Below are 22,979 nucleotides of genomic sequence, written 5' to 3'. Positions count from 1 at the left end.
CTTCTTACTATGTTCAAGGGAACATCACAGTAACAAAGAGAGAAGACAGATAGTCCTTGCCCCCAGGAAGCTCCAAATCTAGTAAGGGATACAGAGCTATGAAAATAAGCATGATATGCCATGAGTATGCTATTAGGCAAACTAAAATATTTATCTTTTCTATTTAAATGGGCAGAAAATGGACAAAAGACTTGAACAGACATTTCTGCAAAGAGGAAATACAAATAGCCAACAAGTACATGAAAAGATGTTCATCATCACTAATCGTTGGGGAAATGCAAATCAAAACCACGAGATACTACTTCATACTCATCAGGATGGCTGTTTATGAAAAACGAAAAATTAAGCCAGGTACTGTCACTCATGCTTGTAATCCCAGCTACTCAGGAGGTTGAAGCAAGAAGATGGCTTGAGACCAGTTCAAGGCTGCAGTGAGCTATGATCAGGCCATTGCACTCCAGCGTAAGTGACAAAGTGAGACACTGTCTCAAAAAACAAAAACACACACCCAAAACGTTCCAATAGTTCTCAGCATCAGAAAAATTGGCAATGAAAATTACTCCAGTCCTTAACTTTTCTGTTATAACACACCCTCTGTGAGAGTGAGTACAGGCTCCTGCTATAAGAAGAGAAGCATTTTCTTGGCTCTTTTCTACTGACCATTACTAAGGATTAAAAATTCATTATTAGAATATGAATTATACCATAGCTATGGTGCATTTTTCCAAGAAGTAAACCATCTATTAATGTCCCTCCAAAAGTAAAACTATCTATTAATGTCCCTAAAAGTGTAAGTTTACCTCTTAAAATGTTGTGAGATTTTTGTTTGTTTGTCTGTTTCTTTTCAGACACAGTCACTCTGTCACCCAGGCTGGAATGAAGTGGTGCCATCTCAGCTCACTACAGCCTCCACCACCCAGGTTCAAGTGATTCTCCTGTCTCAACCTCACGAGTAGCTGAGATTATAAGTGCCTGCCACCAAGCCCAGCTAATTTTTATATTTTTAGTAGAGACAGGTTTCACCATGTTGGCCAAGCTGGTCTCAAACTCCTGACCTTCAGGTCTTGACCTCCCAAAATGCTGGGATTACAGGTGTGAGCCACTGCACCCAACCAAATTTTGTGAGTTTTTTTTTTTTTTTTTATTTAAAAATAACACAAAAGGGGTATGGAAGAATTTTAGGGGATAATGACATTATTCTATATCTTGAATGTGATAGTAGTTACACAATTATGTTTGTCAAAACTCAGAATTGTACGCTTTAAAAGGTGAACTTTACATAAATTCCTCCTTGAAGGGTGACAGAATATGCCACCCCCAAATAAGCCACTGTGACATACGGATTACCCTGAGCTAAAGGCAACTTGAAAAACAGCAGATGTTTCCCTTTTCTTCTTGAAAACAGGAGATAAAACTCCTATGTAAAAGATGCCCTCCCTGTAGAAGGAGAAAAGAAACATTTTTCAATAGCCAAGAGAATTCTGTACAAACAGATCTTGTTAAAATAATTCTTATCTTCCTTTGGCCTCCCTACATAATTTAGTTACTTTTCCACAACTGCCTCTCTGTTTAACCTAATACAAAAGCATACACGTTTTGCCATTTCTTTTTTTTTTTTTTTTTCTTTTTTTAAGATGGGAGTCTTGCTCTGTTGCCCAGGCTGGAGTGCAGTGATATGATCTCAGCTTACTGCAACCTCCACCTCCCAGGTTCAAGCTATTCTCCTGCCTCAGCCTCCTGAGTAGCTGAGACTACAGGTGCATGCCACTATGCCCGGTTAATTTTTGTATTTTTAATAGAGACAGGTTTGCACCTTTTTGGCCAGGCTGGTCTCAAACTCCTGACCTCAAGTGATCTGTCCACCTCAGCCTCCCAAAGTGTTGGGATAACACGCATGAGCTACCATGCCCGATCAGGTTTTGCTATTTCTTTGGGTCTTCGTTTCCTTATGAGGACTCCTGTGTCCCATAAAACTTATTTTAAATTTACAGAAGTTTTAATATTTAAAGTATTTAATCTATTTCATATTTAATTCTTAGGCTTAACCAGGGCCCTATGAGGGGAAAGGCAGAATTTCTGCCCCTACTACAATCTTAATTAAAAATGAAAAAACTAATATAAATATGTTAATATTCTAATATGTAAACATAAAAAATTAACATTATACCAATAAAAGTACGAATAAGGGCCGGGTGCAGTGGCTCATGCCTGTAATTCCCAGCACTTTGGGAGGCTGATGTGGGGAAATCACTTGAAGTCAGGAGTTCGGGACCAGCCTGGCCATCATGGTGAAACCCCATCTGTATTAAAAATACAAAAATTAGCTGGGCATGGTGGTGTGTGCCTATAGTCCCAGCTACTCAGCAGGCCCAGGCAGGAGAATGGCTTGAACCTGGGTGGGTGGAAGCTGCCGTGAGCTGAGATCATGCAACTGCACTCCAGCCTGGGTGATAGAACGAGATTCCATCTCAAAAAAATATATATATAATAAAGTCCTGATTCTTTCCTAAGGAAATTATTTTTAAAAACCCCAACATTTAATGTTTAAGGAAATTATCTCAGAGTTATTTGCAATAACAAAAAATTTTAAAAACAAAATGTTTTGTTTTAGAATCATATAATTTATAAATTATATCTTTATGACAGAAAACTATCAATAATTTAGGGAAGAATTTTAATGACATTGCAAATGTTTAAAAATAATGTTAAGTGAAAACTGTAAACTTGTACAAATTGATTCAAACTTTGTAAAAGAATTATAGGTGCACACACAAAAGCCTATATAGAAAGCTGGAAGAAAATATACCAAAGTCTTAATACAGGTAGAATTAGATCAGATTTCTATCTCATTCATGCTTCTTTTATTGCCCATGTTTCCTATAGTGTTTTTGAATAGACAGTATATTTATATGGTTCAAAATTCAAAAACCAGTATAGACTGGGCATGATTACTCATGCTCATAGTCCTCACTACTCAGGGAGCTGAGGCAGGAAGATCACTTCGGCCTAGGAGTTAGAGGCTTCAGTGAGCTATGATTGCACTATTGCATTCCAGACTGGACAACAACGTAAGATCCTGTCTCCAAAACAAACAATATGATAGGGTATGTAGTAAAATATCTCCCTGTCCCCTCAAATATAAACTTTCTTTCCCACAGGCAACCAAGGTGTTTGTTCTGTAACCCTTTCAGAGATATTTTCTAAGTGTATATATGTTGGAGGACAGAGGTAAAACTATTTTCTAAAAATAGAAGCACTGTGTCAAAGAGTATATGTGTTTGCAATCTTGATAATTGAAATTTTTTGAGTTTTGTATTAAAATTATGCCTTTCTTCCTCCACAGTTATAAAAGAATCCCTCCTTGGCTTCTTGTAATACTTTTTTTTTTTTTTTTTTTTAACATTTAAATCTTTGATTCATATGGAATTTTTTTGGAGCACAGTGTAAAGTATGGATTCAACTAAACTATTTTCTACATATATCCTTCATTGTCCCAATATCATTTTTTGAAAAATCCCATCATTTCCTCACCGGTTTGGGATGCCATCTCTTTAATATACTAAATTCCCATATGTATGTGATTTTATTTTGGGGGCTTTTATGCTGTTTATTGATCTGTCACTTTATGTGCCAGTATCATATTTAAAATATTTTATATCAGAAAATATTTTAATATCCTGTAGGTCATTACCTCCTTATTGTTCTTATTTTTCAGACTTTTCCTAATTGCTCTTAATTATTTTACCATACAAACTTTGGAATCAGTTGTCTAGTTCAACAGAAAGTCTTGCTGGTACTTTTATTTTGTTATTTTTTTTGAGATGCAGTCTCACTCTGTCGTCCAGGCTGGAGCGCAGTGGAGTCATTTCGGCTCACTGCAACCTCTGCCTATTTCTCATTACAACCAAAAACTATGAATGAATATTTTTTTAAAACTACTTGAGAACCTTGAAAAGTAAACAATAGCAGGTAGATTGGGGACTGAAGCTGAAATCTGAATAACAACCCATTTATTGATGAGTTTCAGTTTGTTTTCGGTTTTGTTTTTTAGTTCTTTTTTGCCTTTCAGCTTTGAACCATCCAGTGGGCACAGACAGTAAACCTACTTTTATCCAGAAGACCAAGGAAAATGACCCTTGCATGCCAGAAGGTATAGGGGAAAGCCCAGGGTTTTATTTTGTTTTCTCTCTTACCTCCCAGCCCTGCCCCAAGGCTGGCCCTAGCCTCAGAGCAGGCACCAACCATGCCACCAACCATGGCAACTGGGGAACTTAAAACTCAAGAGAAAATGTCTTTCTACCAGAGGAACTGGGAAAAGGGATCTGCATTGCCTTAAAAGCTTGGAGAGAATCCTCCTTTTTTCTCTTTTCTTAACTCTTTGTGCTAAAGGCTGTCCCCGTTGTAAGGAACTGCTCTATACTGAAAAGGCTAACACTCAAAGAAACCTGTCTTTCTGATCATATGAACTGGCAAGTGGGTATGATGAGGAAAGGGGCAGGAGAATCCTGGAGAGGAGAGAGAGGGAAAGGAGAATCGCCTAATTCTGTGTATGATCCAACTTAAGTCCCAGACACAGCCCTTACATGAAGCAGACCTAGGGGCCTCATCCCTGCTCTCTTTTCCCTGTGTCCAGCACACAGAATATGCTAGAGAAAGGTTTTGATAACCTGAAATACCGACTTCTTTGGATTTGTATGAAACTATTCGCATCCAGTTTGGCAGGGTCCAGTTTCCCCATCACACATTCTTTTTCTTGAGAGAAACCGTTACCCATTTTCCCAGAACTGAGCTACAAGTCTCTCGAATCAAAATGCAGTTAAGTTCAGACCCCAGATCTTTTTTGCTTGTGCAAAAAGACTTAAAGCCCCCAAAAAGGAAAGCCTTTTGAAAAATGTTATAAAGCCACCTAGTACAAAACTCATTTTGTCCCTAGCTGGTTGGGGATAGGTGGGGACAGACTGTGATTGCTTATTTACAAGCTCTCAGCTCAGGCACGGCTGCCCCACAAGGCTCTGATCCTGCCCACAAGCACATGCTCTGGTCATGATCTCCACTCAAAACTCTGACCCTCTCAGAGGGCACCTGGGCCGCCCTGGCGCGAGGGTTCAGGCACTGTGGCCCTAATGATGGTCACCTTCTCCAGCGCAGCTCCTTTTCTTCCAGGTCGCTCTCCGTCACTGAACCCTCTATCACGGTTTCATCACTGTCCCAGTCTGGGTCCTGGAGGCCTTCCTCCATCTTTGCCTCACATTCAAAGCATTTTTTACCCTCCTCTAACTCCCTCTTGCCCGCAAACAAAAAAACGCTTTGAGGGCCAGAGGAAATTGTGAGTTAAAAATAAAAATAATATAATCGCAGCAGGAGCCGGGCCTTGTCGCAGGGCTGCTAAGGAGAGTGCAGAGGGGCCGCGAGCGCGGCGGGGTCGTAGTCCGGGGAGCCGTCCGCGGGTCCCGCCGCTCGCTGCCGGCAGGGGGCAGCCGCTCGCCACACGTCGGAGCCCTGCGCAGCGCTCGGCCCCTCCCCCAGCTCCCGCGGCCGGAAGTGGGCGGCTGGGCGCGCAGGCCTGCTCTGGGCGTGGCCTGCCGCAGCTTGTCTTTTTCGCGGTTTCCCATTCTCGGTCGCTAGACGTAGAGGGAACTGGGGTTGCTGCTGCAGAGACTGGAAAGGTAGGCGTGCCTCACCCAGAACTCAGGCGAGCCTGCTTAACACCCTTGGCCGGGAGGGTGACCTGCCATGCACCTGATGCTTGTGAGCCCCAGATAAAGGAAGAGCTGTCAGCTCCTGCCCGCCCCAGCAGCCCTGGCATTCTGGAGCCAGAATGCGACCTTAGACTTAACGAGTGTTTTTGCAGCCCACTAAGCGCTTCCTTTCCCTTTAATCCCTTGACAGCCTCTTTTTAAGTGTCCCCTGAGGTAGACAAACAGATATGTTTATCAGAACTTTTAGCTCTCAACTAATCTCAGTGATGTATTTTGTATTTTTTTTTTTCTCTCAACAACTCTTTGGTTACCTGAAATACAGATAGATTATGCAGGAAAGGCAGGATAGATGCTTTGTTTTTTCCCCTTTTATCAGTTTTTAGAATAATAGTCATGCCTAGCAACCTCCAAAAGTAGTCCGTTGTGTTTTAATGAAGTACTAGAATTTTATGTATTTGATGTGTTTCAGTCTAGTTAAACATTTTTAATTCAAACTAATTCAAAACGAAACCAAGTGAGCTTCCACTTGCCGAGTGAGAAAGTTCAAGAAAAGACCAAGTTGTTTTCCCATAGCAAGCGTTTAGTATTCACCTTGGAGTCTCCAGCATCTGGCACATATGAAGTCTTAAGTTTTGTCATAAATGGATGGAGCTAGAGATATCTGACTTCCCAATTCATTGCCCTTTTCACTATATGGAGTAGCTTTGCCGTTATTAATATTTTGTGTTTTTACTATTTATATTTAAGTCACTGCTATTTAAAATACTTGATTGGTGATTATCCTCTAAACTTGAGGCTGGGGATGGTGGCTCATACCTGTAACCTCAATGCTTTGGAGGCTAAGGCAGGAGGATTGCTTGAGACTAGAAGTTCAAGACCAGCCTGGGCAACATAGTGAGACCCCTATCTCTACAAAAAATTTGTTTTAATTAGCAGGGCATGGAAGCATGGGCCTGTAGTCCCTGTTACTCAGGAGGTTGAGGCGGGGGATCGCTTGAGCCCAGGAGTTTGAGGTTCCAATGAGCTGTGATTGAGCAAACGCGCTCCAGCCTGAGCAACAGAGTCATACCATGTCTCAAAAAACAAAAAATAAAAAATAAACTTACTTGAATAAGTAACTTAGTTAAATAAAATTCCTCACCTCAACTCCAGAAATTAGGCAGAACAGTAATAATATACAAAGAATTAGACCTGTTTTGTTTTTTTTTCACAGTAGTCCATTTATACCCTCCATGTCTAAATCAGACCTAAATTCCTGTCACATTTCCTGCTCACCCACTGTTTAATTAATTCATTAGTTCATTCTTCTATGTTACTCAAGCTGGTCTCCAACTCCTGGGCTCAAGCTATCCTCCCACCTCACCCTCCCAAATAGCTGGAACTACAGTTTCATGCCACTATGCCCACTTCACCCATTCTTTTTAATTATCCAGCTCTGCTTTCACAGGAATTGGGGGATGCATACCCAGTAAATGATGGTGAGTGGCTCCATTTGCCCCAGAGGGAAAGATGACTCCACCAGCAACAGCACTTGCTCCAAACAGCTGGTAACAAGCTAAGTACAATAAGTCCTCACTTAATGTCTGTCAGTAGGTTCTTGGAAACTGCACCTTTAAGCAAAATGACTTATAAGGAAACCAATTTTACCATGATCTAATTGATATATATGAGAGTTAAGTTCTTATAACATATTTCTGGTCACAAAAACATTGCCAAACTTGCAAATAAACACCAAAACACCTTTAATATTAAACATTGAAATAACTGTGAGCTACATATATGTTAAATATATATATTTAAGAACTGTCTTAAATATATATTTAATAAATATATATAAGAAATGTCATATATATTTAAGAAAGATTAATAAAATATATATTTAAGAAAGACTAATAAAAACAAATAAGATAATTATTTACCTAGTCATTCCAGTTCAGGGTTGAGGGTGGCTGGAGCCTATCCTGGCAGCTCAGGGCTCAAGGCAGGAGCCAGCCCCGCACAGGAGGCCATTCCATTGAAGAGCTCGCTCACTCACACACACACACTCACTCATTCTGAGACCATTTAGATAGGCCAATGAGCCTAACATACACATCTTTGGGATGTGGGAGGAAACTGAAATACCTGGAGGAAACTCCACGCTGACATGGGGAGAACATGAAAACTCCACATATACAGTGGCCCCGGCTGGGAAGTATCATAATTTTCTTTCGTCATCAATGTTGAAACACCATTGAAAGAAATATTATTCGAGGATCTGCTATAGATAACCTTCTGGGCCTGAAATTCACATTCTTTTAAAACGCTTTCTCCTTTGGCGGGAAAAGTCAGTTATTTTGCATCATCTATTCTCCTTTTATTCAAGAGAGTTGCTATGATTCAAAGAATGAAAATAAATGCAGAGATGAGCCTCATAAATGCCAGTGTGATATCTAAATAAACCTTTTTTTTGTTTTTTATAAAATGCCAAAGTTTCCAGTGGCAGGACAGAGTGAAAATGGACAGAAGATCTGTTTTTTAAGGAATCTAGGCTTGCAGTAGCAATTCAAGCTGGTTAAGCAGGTTGAGTTGAATGCACGTAACTGAACCAAGAGAGGTTTCCAGGTATTTCAGGAATGACAGGAATCAGGTACTGAAACTGTGTTCAAAGGAAATAGAGCTCAGCTTTCTTTTGAATTAGTTTGAATTCTTCAAATAGATTAAACATTGGCCGAATATGTAAAAGTCTGTAAAGCATTATCTGTTAACAAAATAATAATTGGCTACTTTTGGAGGTTGCGAGACACCATTTATTATCTAAAATTAATAAGCAAAAAAACTTTATCCTGCCTTTCCTACACAATTTATATTCAGAATAACCAATAGTTATGAGGGAAAAAAAAAATTTTTTTTTTTTTTTGAAGACGGAGGTTTCACTCTTGTTGCCCCAGGCCCCTGTAGTGCCTATAGTGTGATCTTGCCCTCGCTGGGGCAACCTCCCACCCTCCCAGGTTCGAGTTGATTCTCCTGCTTCAGACCTCCCGAGATTACAGCTGGGATTACAGGCATGTGCCACCTCACTCCGACTAATTTGTATTTTTAGTAAGAGACGGAATTCTCCATTTTGGTCAGGCTGACCTCGAACTGCTGACCTCAGGTGATTCACGCCACCTCGGCCTCCCAAAGTGCTTGTGGATTACAGGCTTGAGCCACCACCGCCCGGCCATAATTTTTAAGAAAGTAATTAAATTTTCTTGCTCTACCCATTTAGCCTATAATCTTACAAGAAAAAAGTCCCTCTTAGGGGAATTCTTGTTGTAAAGGTGAAATTAAAAAATTTTTTTTGATTGATTAAGAAGAAAAAAGAAAAGGGCTCATTATTTTATGATTACACAATATATTTTGGCTTTTATAATTAAGATTCTTCCCTGCCTATAGCTTCATTTGATTTGTTTTCCTATCCAGGTTTACTTTAGATCCTAGAACTGTAAGAGATGAGCTTTCATGGAATATTCGATTTATCATCAACACAACATGAATCTCCTAAGAGACTAAATCCCAACAGGCCACTTTTCAGCCTTAGTAAATATTTCTCCAGCCCAAAATAAAGTATATGAAGTATTTCACCAAGTATTCCATAAAAGTATTTTAAAATATACTTTCCCTGACAGGGTACAATGGTTCGTATTTGTAATCTCAGTACTTTGGGAGGCAGAGATGGGAGGATCACTTGAGCATGAGGAGCCTGGGCAACATAGACCTCCAAACCTCTCAAAAATAAAAAATAATTAGCCAGAATTGGTGGCGCACATTTGAACCAGCCTAACTCGGGAGGTTGAAGGCAGGAAAGGATCTCTTGAGCCCAAGGAGTCGCAGTGAGCTAATGATTGCACCAACTGCACTCCAGGCCTGGATGACAGAGTGAGGCCGCTGTCAAAAAAAAAAAAAAAAAAAAAAAACACTTTCCAAAAAAATAATTTTCTCAAAGACTTAGACTTCTTTTGTTAAACAAAATAAGTTACTCATCCATTAACCCAAGCAATTCACATGTTTGGCACAAATTAAAACTGTCATGTAAACTTTTTTAATGGATGGGAATAAGTATGTAACTGAAAAATCAGGATATGTGAAATTGTAAAAGTAAACTGAGGCCAGAGCCGAACCGGGAACGAAGACACAAGGCAAATGGCAGTGAGAATAGCCTTTATTAAGACTTGCGGGCGAGGTTCCTCGGTCCAAAGGTGCGGGCCGAGGAAGCTGCGCTGAGGGAGGAGGGTAGGGACCTTTTATAGCTTGAGCGATGGGGAAGTTGGTTGTGCAAAACAAGTCCTGGAGGGTCTTGAAACTGCAATGTCACGAGGAAGGGGTCTTTGGAAACTGATTGAAACTGCTGTTTACGAACTTGTGAAATGCAGGTGAGCTGCGGGTCATGGGGGAGTGTGGTTGCCCAACCAGAACTCTGAGGCATGTAAGTCTGCGGGTGTGTATAAGGGTGAAGGGAGTCTTTAACAAAAGGCCTGCTATGCCGGGTAATGCTGCCATGTTGGGTCTAGATTCCTGTCTAACAGAAATCTTTTCTCAAAAACTGCAAAATGTTGGAGCACACAAAGACAAGTTTACACATGATTAAGTGTTGTTTCAGTACCTAAATTCATTTTAATATCTATTTGTTTATGAGACGGAGTTCCACTTTTGTTGCCCAGGTTGGAGCACAATGGTGTGATCTCGGCTCACTGCTACCTCCGTCTCCCAGGTTCAAGCAATTCTCCTGAATCAGCCTCCCACATAGCTGGGATTACAGGCGTGTGCCACCACGCCTGGCTAATTTTTGCATTTTTTTAGTAGAGATGGGGCTTTGCCATGTTGGCCAGGCTGGTCTCAAACTCCTGACCTCAGGTGATTCACCCGCCTCAGCCTCTCAAAGTGCTAAGACTACAGGGGTAAGCTACCGCACCCTGCCCTAAATTTGTTTTTTAGCGATCATTATAGCTGATTCATATGTGTGGGGATATGTCAACCACAACTCCTATAGGCTGTCCCTTCTTAGTGCAGAATTTAATACGTTCAATTTTACTTTAAAATGGCATGAAATAGATATAAAACACTTCAGAAAGTTAGAAGTACTGTAACCACCCAATGGGTTCTCCTTGCCTGCTGCCTAGACAGAGCCAGTTTATCAAGACAGGAGAAGACAGGGGAATTGCAATGAGAGTAATTCACGCAGAGCCCGCTATGCAGGAGACCGAAGTTTTGTTATTACTCAAATCACTCTTGCCAAGCATTCGGGGATCAGAGTTTTGAAAGATAATTTGGCCGTAAGGCCTTGGGTAGTGGGGAGTGCTGATTGATCAGGTTGGAGATGGACTCATAGCGGGTGTAATTTAGGTTTTCTTGCTGTCTTGTGTTCCTGGGTGGATGGCAGAACTGGTTGAGCCAGCGTAATCGGTCTGGGTGGTGTCAGCTGATCCATCAAGCTCAGGGTCTGCAAAATATCTCAGGCACTGATTTTAGTTTTTACAATAGTGATGTTATACCCAGGAGCAAATTGAGGAGGTTCAGACTCTTGAAGCCAAAGGCTACATGACCCCCAAATTGTAATTTCTAATCTTGTAGCTAACTTGTTAGTTCTGAAAAGACAGACTGGTCCCAGGCAAGAAGGGGGTCTTTTCAGGAAAGGGGTATTTTCAATTTTGTTTCAGAGTCAAACCATGGACTGAACTCCTTCCCAAAGTTAGTTTGGCCTACACCCGGGAATGAACAAGGACAGCTGAAAAGTTAGAAGCAAGATGAAGTTGATTAGGTTGGATTTCTTTCACTGTCATAATTTCCTAAGTTATAATTTTGCAAAGGTGGTTTCAGTACTGTGAAATTTCAGATGATAGCCTGTATATAATTAGTATTTCCAAGATGAAAAACCTCTGAAGAATTGCTAATGGCATCTGTTATTCTGGCAATTGATTAAAAGATACAGTATAATGAAGCCCATAAAATCAGCAAAGTATGATTGAAAAAACTCTTGGCATTTCACAAAGGAGAATCAGAGGACTAGACACACCTAGAGGTAAATTATAACAACCCTCCCAACCCATTGCTCCAGATGCCTGCAAGATGTTGTTGCTATTCTATGTGGTCTCTACTATTACAGTTATTCATTGTTTAGTCTATTAGACTATAAATAATGTTTCTTTAGAAGCAGAAAGGGGCATTGTTAAGGGACAATAGTTATACACTGATCTTCTGTCTCAGAAGAAATACCTTACAACATTGTATAATTTATTATGATGTGAAAAAAACAGTATTGGAACACAGACAATAAATGACTATTATATATCATCAAGATTTTTTAAGGATTCTTAGATTACTTTCTCCTTAGAAACACAATGTAATGTTGGCATCAAAAATTGGCAAAGTAATAAGGCCATGACAGACTGTCAAAAAGAATTACAGACTCAAATGCAACAGCCTAGAGAACATGACATTGGTTTTGTCAACTAGTTTAACAAGTTTGACAGCTTCCTCCTTGTCTGCTTGTCCAGACAAGTGATACTCATTGATGGCCCAAATGCTAAGAAGTCTGTATTTCAAAGTCTTTCCATTTCTATTCCTCCCCACATCTGGTCTTTTTCTGTGATAGTAACTGATTAAAACATTGGATTTTAAAACATACTTAACCTAAGTCATAATTAAAGAAATAAACATTAAAACAACCAATGATACATTTATTGGTTTATTTTATCTATTAGTCTGGAAAAGATTTAAAAAAAAGATTGATAATGCTCAGCACTGGCAGTGATTGGGGAAAATAGGTGTTCTCCTATACTCTTGGAGGGAGAACAGATGAGTTCAGTCTTTTTTGGAGAGCAGTTTGGCAACATCTATCAAAGTGTTTCACATGGGCCGGGCACGGTGGCTCACGCCTGTAATCCCAGCAGTTTGGGAGGCCGAGGCAGGTGGATCATTTGAGGTCAGGAGTTTAAGAGCAGCCTGGCCAACATGGTGAAAACCTGTCTTTACTAAAAATACAAAACCTAGCAGGGCATGGTGGCACATGCCTGTAGTCCCAGCTACTTGGGAGACTGAGGCAGGATAATCGCGTGAACCTGGGAGGCAGAGATTGCAGTGAGCCGAGATTGTACGCCTGCACTCTAGCCTGGGCAACAGAGGGATACTCTCTTAAAAAAAAAAAAAAAGTTTTGTATGTATATACCCCTAGAGATAGCCTTTCCACTTTTAGCAATTTATTCCTATATTACCAATATGTTTGCACCAACTGCAATTTTGAAAAGTTGGAAACAAAGTAAGTGTTCATCATTAGGGGATTATGCAGTGAAATACTCTGCTGTCGTTACAAATAATGAAATATAGTTGTGTATTAGGACTGTATATACAGCTAGAGATAACTGCTTACATAGCATATTTATGGCTTTATCTTCGATTCTGTGTTTATTTGTGGTTGTTTAGGAAGGCTAAAGAGATAAGAAGGTATAAATAAAGCCCTCCACACATACCAAGATACCACCTGATCCTGATACTGCAGAACAACACAATTTTTTAATTTCTTCTTTTTATTGAGGTATAATGGACATACAGTGAAATGCACGAATCTTATGTGTTCAGTTCAATGTGTTTTCTGAGCCATTCTATATTTCTATATTTATTTTGTTTAACAGCATACTCAACTCTAAAGGAAGAGAATGGGAGTTGTAGGTGGGAAAAAAGATAATACACAAGCAATAGCTTGAATCTTTAAAGTATAATTTACATGAATAACATAATAAAAAGAGAAATTGTAATAACTTCTGGACTGATAAGATTGCCAAATAAATACGTGATAATGGGATCTTCTTTGTATAGACCTGAAACAGCCATATAAACAGATTTAGACTAACGTATTAGTAGGTCTGCCACTGTAGAAAAAAATACCAGCTATACCCACAAAAAATCCCAGCCACAAGAAGTTAATCAGAATCTTCACATAGTAAAAGAATGCAGTTCAATGATTTTTGACCCTCTCTCTCTTTGTGCATGTACACACACACACTCAACCACCTAAGTACTTAAAACAAGATCAAAAATATTTCCATCACTCCTGCCCTGTCCTCAAAATCCACCTACAAATTATAATTTTTCATATAAATGGAATCACTCTGTATGTACCTTTTAAAACTGGGTTCTTTTACTTAGTTTTATGTTTTCGAGATTTGCCCACATTGTTTGCACCAGGTCATTCCTTTTTGTTGCTGAGCATTGTTATATTACATAAATAGACTGAATTTGTTCAGTGCGTTCTCTTGTTAATGGACATGAGTTATTTTCAGTTTGGACACTGTAATGAATAAGATTGCTATCAACATTCCTGTTGAAATCTTTTTGTGGGTATATGTTTTCATTTCTCTTTGGGTACATAAATACCTGATGAGCAAAATCCCTGGTCATATGATAGGTATATGTTTAACTTTATTAAATAACTGCCTTATAGTTCTCCAAAGAGAGTACCACTCCCAACAGCAACATATGCAAGTTCCCTTTGCGTCATATCTTCACGATCATTTGGTATTGTCAGTCTTTTATGTGCCAGCCATTTCAATGGATATGAAATAGTATCTCACTGTGGTATTAATTTGCATTTCCCTCATGCCTAATAATACTAGCAAATTTTTGTGTGCTTATTGGCTGTCTACACACCTTTTGTGAAGTGTCTATTCAGATTTCTTGCACACTTTTCCATTGGGCTGTTTGTATTTTTATTATCAATTTCTAACATTCCTTTACGTATTCTGGAGATGAGGCCTTTATCAAATATCTGTATCATGAATATTTTTTATTAGTCTCTGGCTTGTCTATTTTTTTTTTTTTTTTTAACAGTTGGGGTCTCCCTTTGTTACCCAGGCTGCTGGAGTGCAGTGGCATGAACATGACTCACTGCAGCCTCCACTTCCTGGGCTCAAGTGATGCTTCCACCTCAGTCCCCTCCACCCTTCCAAGTGGCTGAGACTACAGGTACACACCACTATGCCTGGCTAATCTTTTAATTTTTTGTAGAGACAGAGTTTTGTCATGTTGACCAGGCTGGTTTGGAACTCGTGGGCTTAAGCAATCTGCCCATCTAGGACTCTCAAACTGCTAGAATTAGGTTTGTGCCACCACACCTGGCCTCTTAATAGTGTCTTTTGATGAGTAAAAAGGTTTTAATTAGGATACTTTCCAATTTATCAGTTTTTTTTCTTTTATGATCAGTGTAGGTGTTAGTTTCCTAAGGCTGTAATTAACAAATTGCCACAAACTGGATGGCTTAAAACAACAGATATTTATTTTTTATTTATGTATGTATTTGTTTTTTAAGACGGAGTTTCACTCTTTCACCAGGCTAGAGTGCAGTGGTGCAATCTCGGCTCACTGCAACCTCTGCCTCCCGGGTTCAAGCAATTCTCCTGCCTCAGCCTCCTGAGTAGCTGGGATTACAGGCACATACCACCATGCCCAGCTAGTTTTTGTATTTTTAGTAGAGACAGGGTTTTACCGTGTTGGCCAGGATGGTCTCGGTCTCCTGACCTCGTGATCCACCTGCCTGAGCCTCCCAAAGTGCTGGGATTACAGGCATGAGCCACCGTGCCCGGCCAACAATGAGATTTGTTATCTCACCATTCTGGAGGCCAGCAATCTAAAATCAAGATGTGGATGGGGCCATGCTCTCTCTGAAGGTTGTAGAGAACAATCTGTTCCATGCCTTTCTCTTAGCTTCTGACTTTGGCCACAATTCGTGGCATTCCTTTGCTTGTAGATGCATCACTCCAATCTCTGCCTTCATCATGACCTGGTGTTCTTGTCTGTTTCTGTCTCTGGGTCTCTTCTCTTCTTATAAGGACACCAATCGTATTGGATTAGGGTCCACCTTACTCCAATATAAACTCACCCTAACTAATTACAACTGCAATGACTTTATTTCCAAATACAGTCACATTCTTTTTTTTTTTTTTTTTTTTTTTTTTTTTTTTTTTTTGTGGTCAGAACAGAGTCTTGTTCTGTCACCCAGACTGGAGTGCAGTGGCACAATCTCAGGTCACTGCAATCTCCTCCTCCCAAGTTCAAGCGATTCTCCTGCCACAGCCTCCCAAGTAGCTGGGATTACAGGCATCTGCCACCACACACAGCTAATTTTTGAATTTTTACTAGAGTTGGGGTTTTGCCATGCTAGCCAGACTGGTCTCGAACTCCTGACCCCAGGTGATCCACCCACCTCAACCTCCCAATGTTCTGGGACTACATGCATGAGCCACTGTATCCGGCCAAATACAGTCACATTCAGAGGCTTTGCAAAGGAAATAAATTTTGGGGGGATACTGTCAAACCCAGTATAGTGTTTTTTGTGTCTTGGGTTAGAAATCTTTGCTTAAGCCAAAGTCATGAAGATATTCTCTTATTCTCTTTTGTTTTCTCCTGGAAGCACTATGGTTCTAACTTTACATTGAGTTCTGTTTATCTCAGTTTTTTTGTGTATGTAATGAGGTAAGGAACAAAGTTTATTTTTTTTTCCGTATGGATATCCAGGTGTTACAACACCTTGGGTTAAAAAGATAAGCCTTGGGCGACTGGCAAGATGGCCAAATAGGAACAGCTCCAGTCTACAGCTCCCAGCGAGATCAACGCAGAAGGAGGGTGATTTCTGCATTTCTAAATGAGGTACCCGGCTCATCTCATTGTGACTGGTTAGACAGTGGGTGCAGTTCATGGAGGGTGAGCAGAAGCAGGGTGGGGTGTCATCTCTCCCAGGAAGGGCAAAGGGTCAAGGAACTCCCTCCCCTAGCCAAGAGAAGCCGTGAAGGACTGTGCCTTGAGGGATGGTGCTATTCAGCCTAGATACTACTTTTTTCCCATAGTCTTTGCAACCCACAGGCAGGAGATACCCTCGGGTGCCTACACCAGCAGGGCACCGGGTTTCAAGCACAAAACTGGGCAGCCGTTTAGGCAGGCACCGAGCTAGCTGCAGGAGTGTTTTTTCATACTCCAGTAGCACCTGAATGCCAGCAAGACAGAACCATTCACTCCCCTGGAAAGGGAGCTGAAGCCAGGGAGCCAAGTGGTCTGTCTCAGCGGATCCCACCCCTATGGAACCCAACAAGCTAAGATCCACTGGCTTGAAATTCTCGCTGCCAGCACAACAGTCTGAAGTTGACCTGAAATGCTCCAGCTTGGTGAGGGGAGGGGCATCTGCCATTACTGAGGCTGGGTTGTTGAAGAGCAGATTCACCAAGGTTGAAATGATGGGAAAAATGTTATGGGCAGCCAGAGAGAAAGGTCAGGTTACCCACAAAGGGAAGCCCATCAAACTAATAGCAGATCTCTCTGCAGAAATCCTACAAGGCAGAAGAGAGTGGAGGCCAATGTTTGACATTCTTAAAGAAAAGAATTTTCAACCCAGAATTTCATATCCAGCCAAACTAAGTTTCATAAATGAAGGAGAAATAAAATTCTTTACAGACAAGCAAAAAATGCTGAGGGATTTTGTCACCACCAGGCCTGCCTTACAAGAGCTCCTGAGGGAAACACTAATATGTAAAGGAAAAACTGGTACCAGCCACTGCAAAAACATACCAAAATGTAAAGACCATTGACATGGTGAAGAAACTGCATTAACTAATGTGTAAAGTAACCAGCTAGTATCATAATGACAGGATCAAATTCACATATAGCAATATTAACCTTAAATGTAAAAGGGATATATGCCACAATTAAAAGACACTGACCGGCAAATTGGATAAAAGGTGAGGACCCATTGGTGTGCCGTATTCAGAAAATCCGTATCAGTGCAAAGACACACATAGGCTCAAAATAAAGGGATTCAGCAATATTTACTAAGCAAATGGAAAGAAAATAAAAAGCAGGGGTTGCAATCCTAGTCTCTGATAAAACAGACTTTAAACCAACAAAGATCAAAAAAGACAAAGAAGGGCATTACATAATGGTAAAGGGATTAATGCAAAAACAAGACCTAACTATCCTAAATATATATGTATCTATTACAGGAGCACCCAGATTCATAAAGCAAGTTCTTAGCGACCTACAAAGAGACTTAGACTCCCACACAGTAATATTGGGAGACTTTAACACCCCACTTTCAATATTAGACAGATCAATGAGACAGAAAATTAACAAGGATATTCAGGACTTGAACTCAACTCTGGACCAAGCAGACCTAATAGACATCTACAGAACTCTCCACCTCAAATCAACAGAATATACATTATTCTCACCACATCACACTTATTCTAAAACTGACCACATAATTGGAAGTAAAACACTTCTCAGCATGCAAAAGAATGGAAATCATAACAAACAGTCTCTCAGACCATGGTGCAATCAAATTATAACTCAGGATTAAGAAACTCACTCAAAACCACACACCTACATGGAATCTGAACAACCTGCTCTTGAATGACTACTAGGTAAATAACAAAATTAAGGCAGAAATAAATAAGTTCTTTGAAAACAATGAGAACAAAGACACAATGTACCAGAGTCTCTGGGACACAGCTAAAGCAGTGTTTAGAGGGAAATTTATAGCACTAAATGCCCACAGGAGAAAGCGGGAAAGGTCTAAAACCAACACCCTAACATCACAGTTAAAAGAACTAGAGAAGCAAGAGCAAACAAATTCTAAGGCTAACAGAAGACAAGAAATAACTAAGATCAGAACAGAACTGAAGGAGACAGAGACATGAAAAACCCTCCAAAAAATCAATGAATCCAGGAGCTGGTTTTTTGAAAAGATTAAAAAATAGACCACTAGCCAGACAAAGAATCAAATAGATACAATATAAAATGGTAAAGGGGATATCACCACTGATCCTACAGAAATACAAACTACCATCAGAGAATAATATAAACACCTCTACACAAATAAACTAGAAAATCTAGAAGAAATGGATAAATTCCTGGACACATACACCTTCCCAACTCTAAACCAGGAAGAAGTCAAATCCCTGAATAGACCAATAACAAGTTCTAAAATTGAGGCAGTAATTAATAGCCTACCAACCAAAAAAAAAAGCCCAGGACCAGACAGATTCACAGCTGAATTCTACCAGGGGTACGAAGAGGAGCTGCTACCATTCCTTCTGAAACTATTCCAAACAATAGAAAAAGAGGGACTTCTCCCTAACTCATTGTATAAGGCCAGCATCATCCTGATACCAAAACCTGGCAGACACACAACAAAAAGAGAAAATTTCAGGTCAATATCCCTGATGAAGATCGATATGAAAATCCTCTATAAATTACTGTCAAACCGAATCCAGCAGCACATCAAAAAGCTTATCCACCACGATCAAGTTGGCTTCATCCCTAGGACGCAAGGCTGGTTCAACATACACAAATCAATAAACATAATCCATCACATAAACAGAAACAATGATAAAAATCACATGATTATCTCAATAGATGCAGAAAAGGCCTTCGATAAAATTCGACACCGCTTCATGCTCAGAAACACTCAATAAACTAGGTATTGATGGAACGTATTTCAAAATAATAACAGCTATTTATGACAAGTCCACAGCTAATATAATATCACCACTGATCCCACAGAAATACAAACTACCATCAGAGAATAATATAAACATCTCTACACAAAGGTGTAGTTTTTGAATGGGCAAAATGCCCATTTTGAATGGGCAAAAACTGGAAGCATTCCCTTTGAAAACCAGCATGAGACAAGGATGCCCTCTCTCACCACTCCTATTCAACATAGTATTGGAAGTTCTGGCCGGGGCAATCAGGCAAGAAAAAGAAATAAAGAGTATTCAATAGGAAGGGAGGAAGCCAGACTCTCTGTTAGCAGATGACAAGATTGTATATTTAGAAAACCCCATCATCTTAGCCCAAAAACTCCTTAAGCTGATAAGCAACTTCAGCAAAGTCTCAGGATACAAAATCAATGTGCAAAAAATCACAAGCATTTCTGTACACCAATAATAGACAGAAAGCCAAATCATGAGTAAACTCCCATTCACAATTGCTACAAGGAGAATAAAATACCTAGGAATACACCTTACAAGGGACATGAAGGACCTCTTCAAGTAGAACTACAAACCACTGCTCAAGGAAATAAGAGAAGACAAATGGAAAAACATTCCATGCTCATGGATAGAAAGAATCAATATCGTGAAAATGGCCATACTTCCCAGAGTAATTTATAGATTCAATGCTATTCCCATCAAGCTACCATTGACTTTCTTCACAGGATTAGAAAAAACTACTTTAAATTTCATGTGCTACCAAAAAAGACCTAGTATAGCCAAGGCAATCCTAAGCAAAAAGAACAAAGCTGGAGACATCATGCTGCCTGACTTCAAACTATACTGCAAAGCTACAATAACCAAAACAGCATGATACTGGTACCAAAACAGATGCATAGACCAATGGAACAGAACAGAGGCCTCAGAAATAATGCTACACATGTACAACCATCTGATCTTTGACAAACCTGACAAATACAAGCAATGGGGAAAGGAGTCCCTATTTAATAAATAGTGTTGGGAAAACTGGCTAGCCATATGCAGAAAACTGAAACTGGATACCTTCCTTACACCTTATACAAAAATTAACTCAAGATGGATTAAAGACTTAAATGTAAGACCTAAAAATCATAAAAACCCTAGAAGAAAACCTAGGCAATACCATTCGGGACATAGGTATGGGCAAAGACTTCATGACTACAACACCAAAAGCAATTGCAACAAAAGCCAAAATTGACAAATGGAATCTGATTAAACTAAAGAGCTTCTGCATAGCAAAATAAACTATTATCAGAGTGAACAGGCAACCTACAGAATGGGAGAAAAATTTTGCAATCTATTCATCTGACAAAGGGCTAATATCCAGAATCCACAAAGAACTTAAACAAATTTACAAGAAAAAAAACAACCCCATCAAAAAGTGGGCAAAGTATACAAACAGACACTTCTCAAAAGAAGGCATTTATGCAGCCAACAAACACATGAAAAAAAGTTCATCATCACTGGTCATTAGAGAAATGCAAATCAAAACCACAATGAGATACCATCTCACACCAGTTAGAATGGCGATCATTAAAAAGTCATGAAGCAACAGATGCTGGAGAGGATGTAGAGAAATAGGACTGCTTTTACACTGTTGGTGGGAGTGTAAATTAGTTCTACCATTGTGGAAGACAGTGTGGTGATTCCTCAAGGATCTAGAACCAGAATTACCATTTGACCCAGCAATCCCATTACTGGGTATATACCCAAAGGATTATTAATTATTCTACATGTACACGTATGTTTATTGCAGCACTGTTCACAATAGCAAAGACCTGGAACCAACCCAAATGCCCATCAACGATAGACTGGATAAAGAAAATATGGCACATATACACCTTGTAATACTATACAGCCATAAAAAAAGTTGAGTTCATGTCCTTTTCAGGGACATGGATGAAGCTGGAAACCATCATTCTCAGCAAACTAACACAGGAACAGAAAACCAAACACTGCATGTTCTCACTCATAAGTGGGAGTTGAACAATGAGAACACGTGGACACAAGGAGGGGAACATCACACACCGGGGCCTGTAGGGGCGTGGGGGGCTAAGGGAAGGATAGCATTAGGAGAAATACCTAATGTAGATGACAGGTTGATGGGTGCAGCAAACCACCATGGCACACGTATACCTATGGAACAAACCTGCATGTTCCACACATGTATCCCAGAACTTAAAGTATTAAAAAAAAAAAAATAGCCTTTCCTCATTTAATTGACTTAGTGCCTCCACTTACTTTAAAAACAATCACACATGTTTCCTGACAGATGACAGCTGTCAGAGTTAATTATTGATGAAATATAATTAGACTGTATTGTAGATGTCAGTCTCATATTGTCTGCATTAGGAAAAAATGTGAATGTGTGTTCTTTAGTTTAAAACATCACACGATAGAAAATGATTATGAAAGTGGAGATGTGGCTCAGTCAAGGAAAGCATTAAATAAGATGAGGGAAGATTGAAGGAGTAGTTTTCTAGACAAAGAAGAGAGAAAGGCCACAGTGGGTATAAAGATTAACCACCATGGCACAGGCACTGAATGACATAAAACCAAAGCTGGCTCTACATTTGGAAGTGCATCCTAGCAAAGAGAAGAAGAATGTGATTTCTTTATGACAGTTCAAAGTTGGGTCCTAGTTAATTATTATACAAGCAGTGAAGCAGTAGTCAGCCAATGCTGTCTGCAGTAACCTAGGTGGGTTATGCATAGGCAATGCAATTACAACTAACATAAGCCCAAGTAGAGTAGGCATTATTTTGTTTTGTCTCCTTTCTTCTTCAACCTTCTTTTTCTTTCTTTCTTTCTTTTTTTTTTTTTAAACGAAGTCTCATTCTGTGGTCCAGGCTGGAGTGCAGTGGCACAATCTCGGCTCACTGCAACCTCTGCCTCCTGGGTTCAAGTGATTCTCCTGCCTCAGCCTCCCAAGTAGCTGGGATTACAGGCATGCACCACCACTCCCAGCTAATTTTTGTAGTTTTGGTATAGACAGAGTTTCACCATGTTGGCCAGGCTGGTCTCGAACTCCTGACCTCCAGTGATCCGACTGCCTTGGCCTCCCAAAGTGCTGGGATTACAGGCGTGGGCCACTGGGCCCAGCCATCAACATACATTTTATCTTGTCTTTCTTTCTTACTGCCCTCCTCCAACTGTCCACCTTTTACATGGTTCTGTAATGTAATGTCTGTATTGTTGATTGAAGGACTAACTCACTCTCCTTCAAGTAGGGCTCTCAGAGAACTGAGACTGCTAAAACTTATTCTACATATTATTATTTATTCTTTCCTGGTTCTCCTTCTCCTTTTAGCTAATCACGAAGTCTGACCCTTTTAGTATTGGAGTGTGGGGAGGACAGAAAGATGGAGAGAGGGAGGCAGAAAAGTTCTTACTAGATTAGTGTCAATGGTGTACTGGAACCAGCTCCTACTAGCTTGTAAGAACTAATTGTTAAACTTTCAGGAATTTTCAATTCAGTTATTACATACAGCCATTAATGTATATAAAATTAAATTAAATAACTTGTATTTAAAATAAATGCAATAAATACTAAAAACTCATCACTTCCTAATTATTTTGCTACATTTTACTCTGGGATCAGAGGAGGATGAGAGCCAGGAAAGAAACAAATAATAATGTAAGGAAAGAATTTTAGAATGTTTACACCACAAATAACTTACAAATCAGGGCTATCCTCCTGACAAAGATTCTTTGCTTAGCCAAACCTTAGTCAGGAGCCTTCCCCTGG

At 39.9% G+C, this 22,979-nt stretch overlaps 1 long non-coding RNA gene across 1 annotated transcript in view; it reads left to right on the top strand.

Annotated features, from left to right (window-relative positions):
* Positions 1-5,587: 5,587 nt before the first annotated feature.
* Positions 5,588-22,979, top strand: part of LOC108512267 (uncharacterized) — a 50,326-nt gene continuing 32,934 nt past the window's right edge. The window contains exon 1 of the long non-coding RNA XR_001880552.1: positions 5,588-5,666. This is a non-coding gene — a long non-coding RNA (uncharacterized LOC108512267). The remainder of the gene's footprint in view (positions 5,667-22,979) is intronic.

This window comes from Rhinopithecus bieti, unplaced genomic scaffold (assembly GCF_001698545.2).
Source record: "Rhinopithecus bieti isolate Rb0 unplaced genomic scaffold, ASM169854v2 scaffold_30421, whole genome shotgun sequence".
Lineage (NCBI taxonomy): Eukaryota > Metazoa > Chordata > Mammalia > Primates > Cercopithecidae > Rhinopithecus > Rhinopithecus bieti.
Note: the sequence above shows the minus strand (reverse complement) of the source record. Positions and strands in the feature narration are given on the sequence as shown.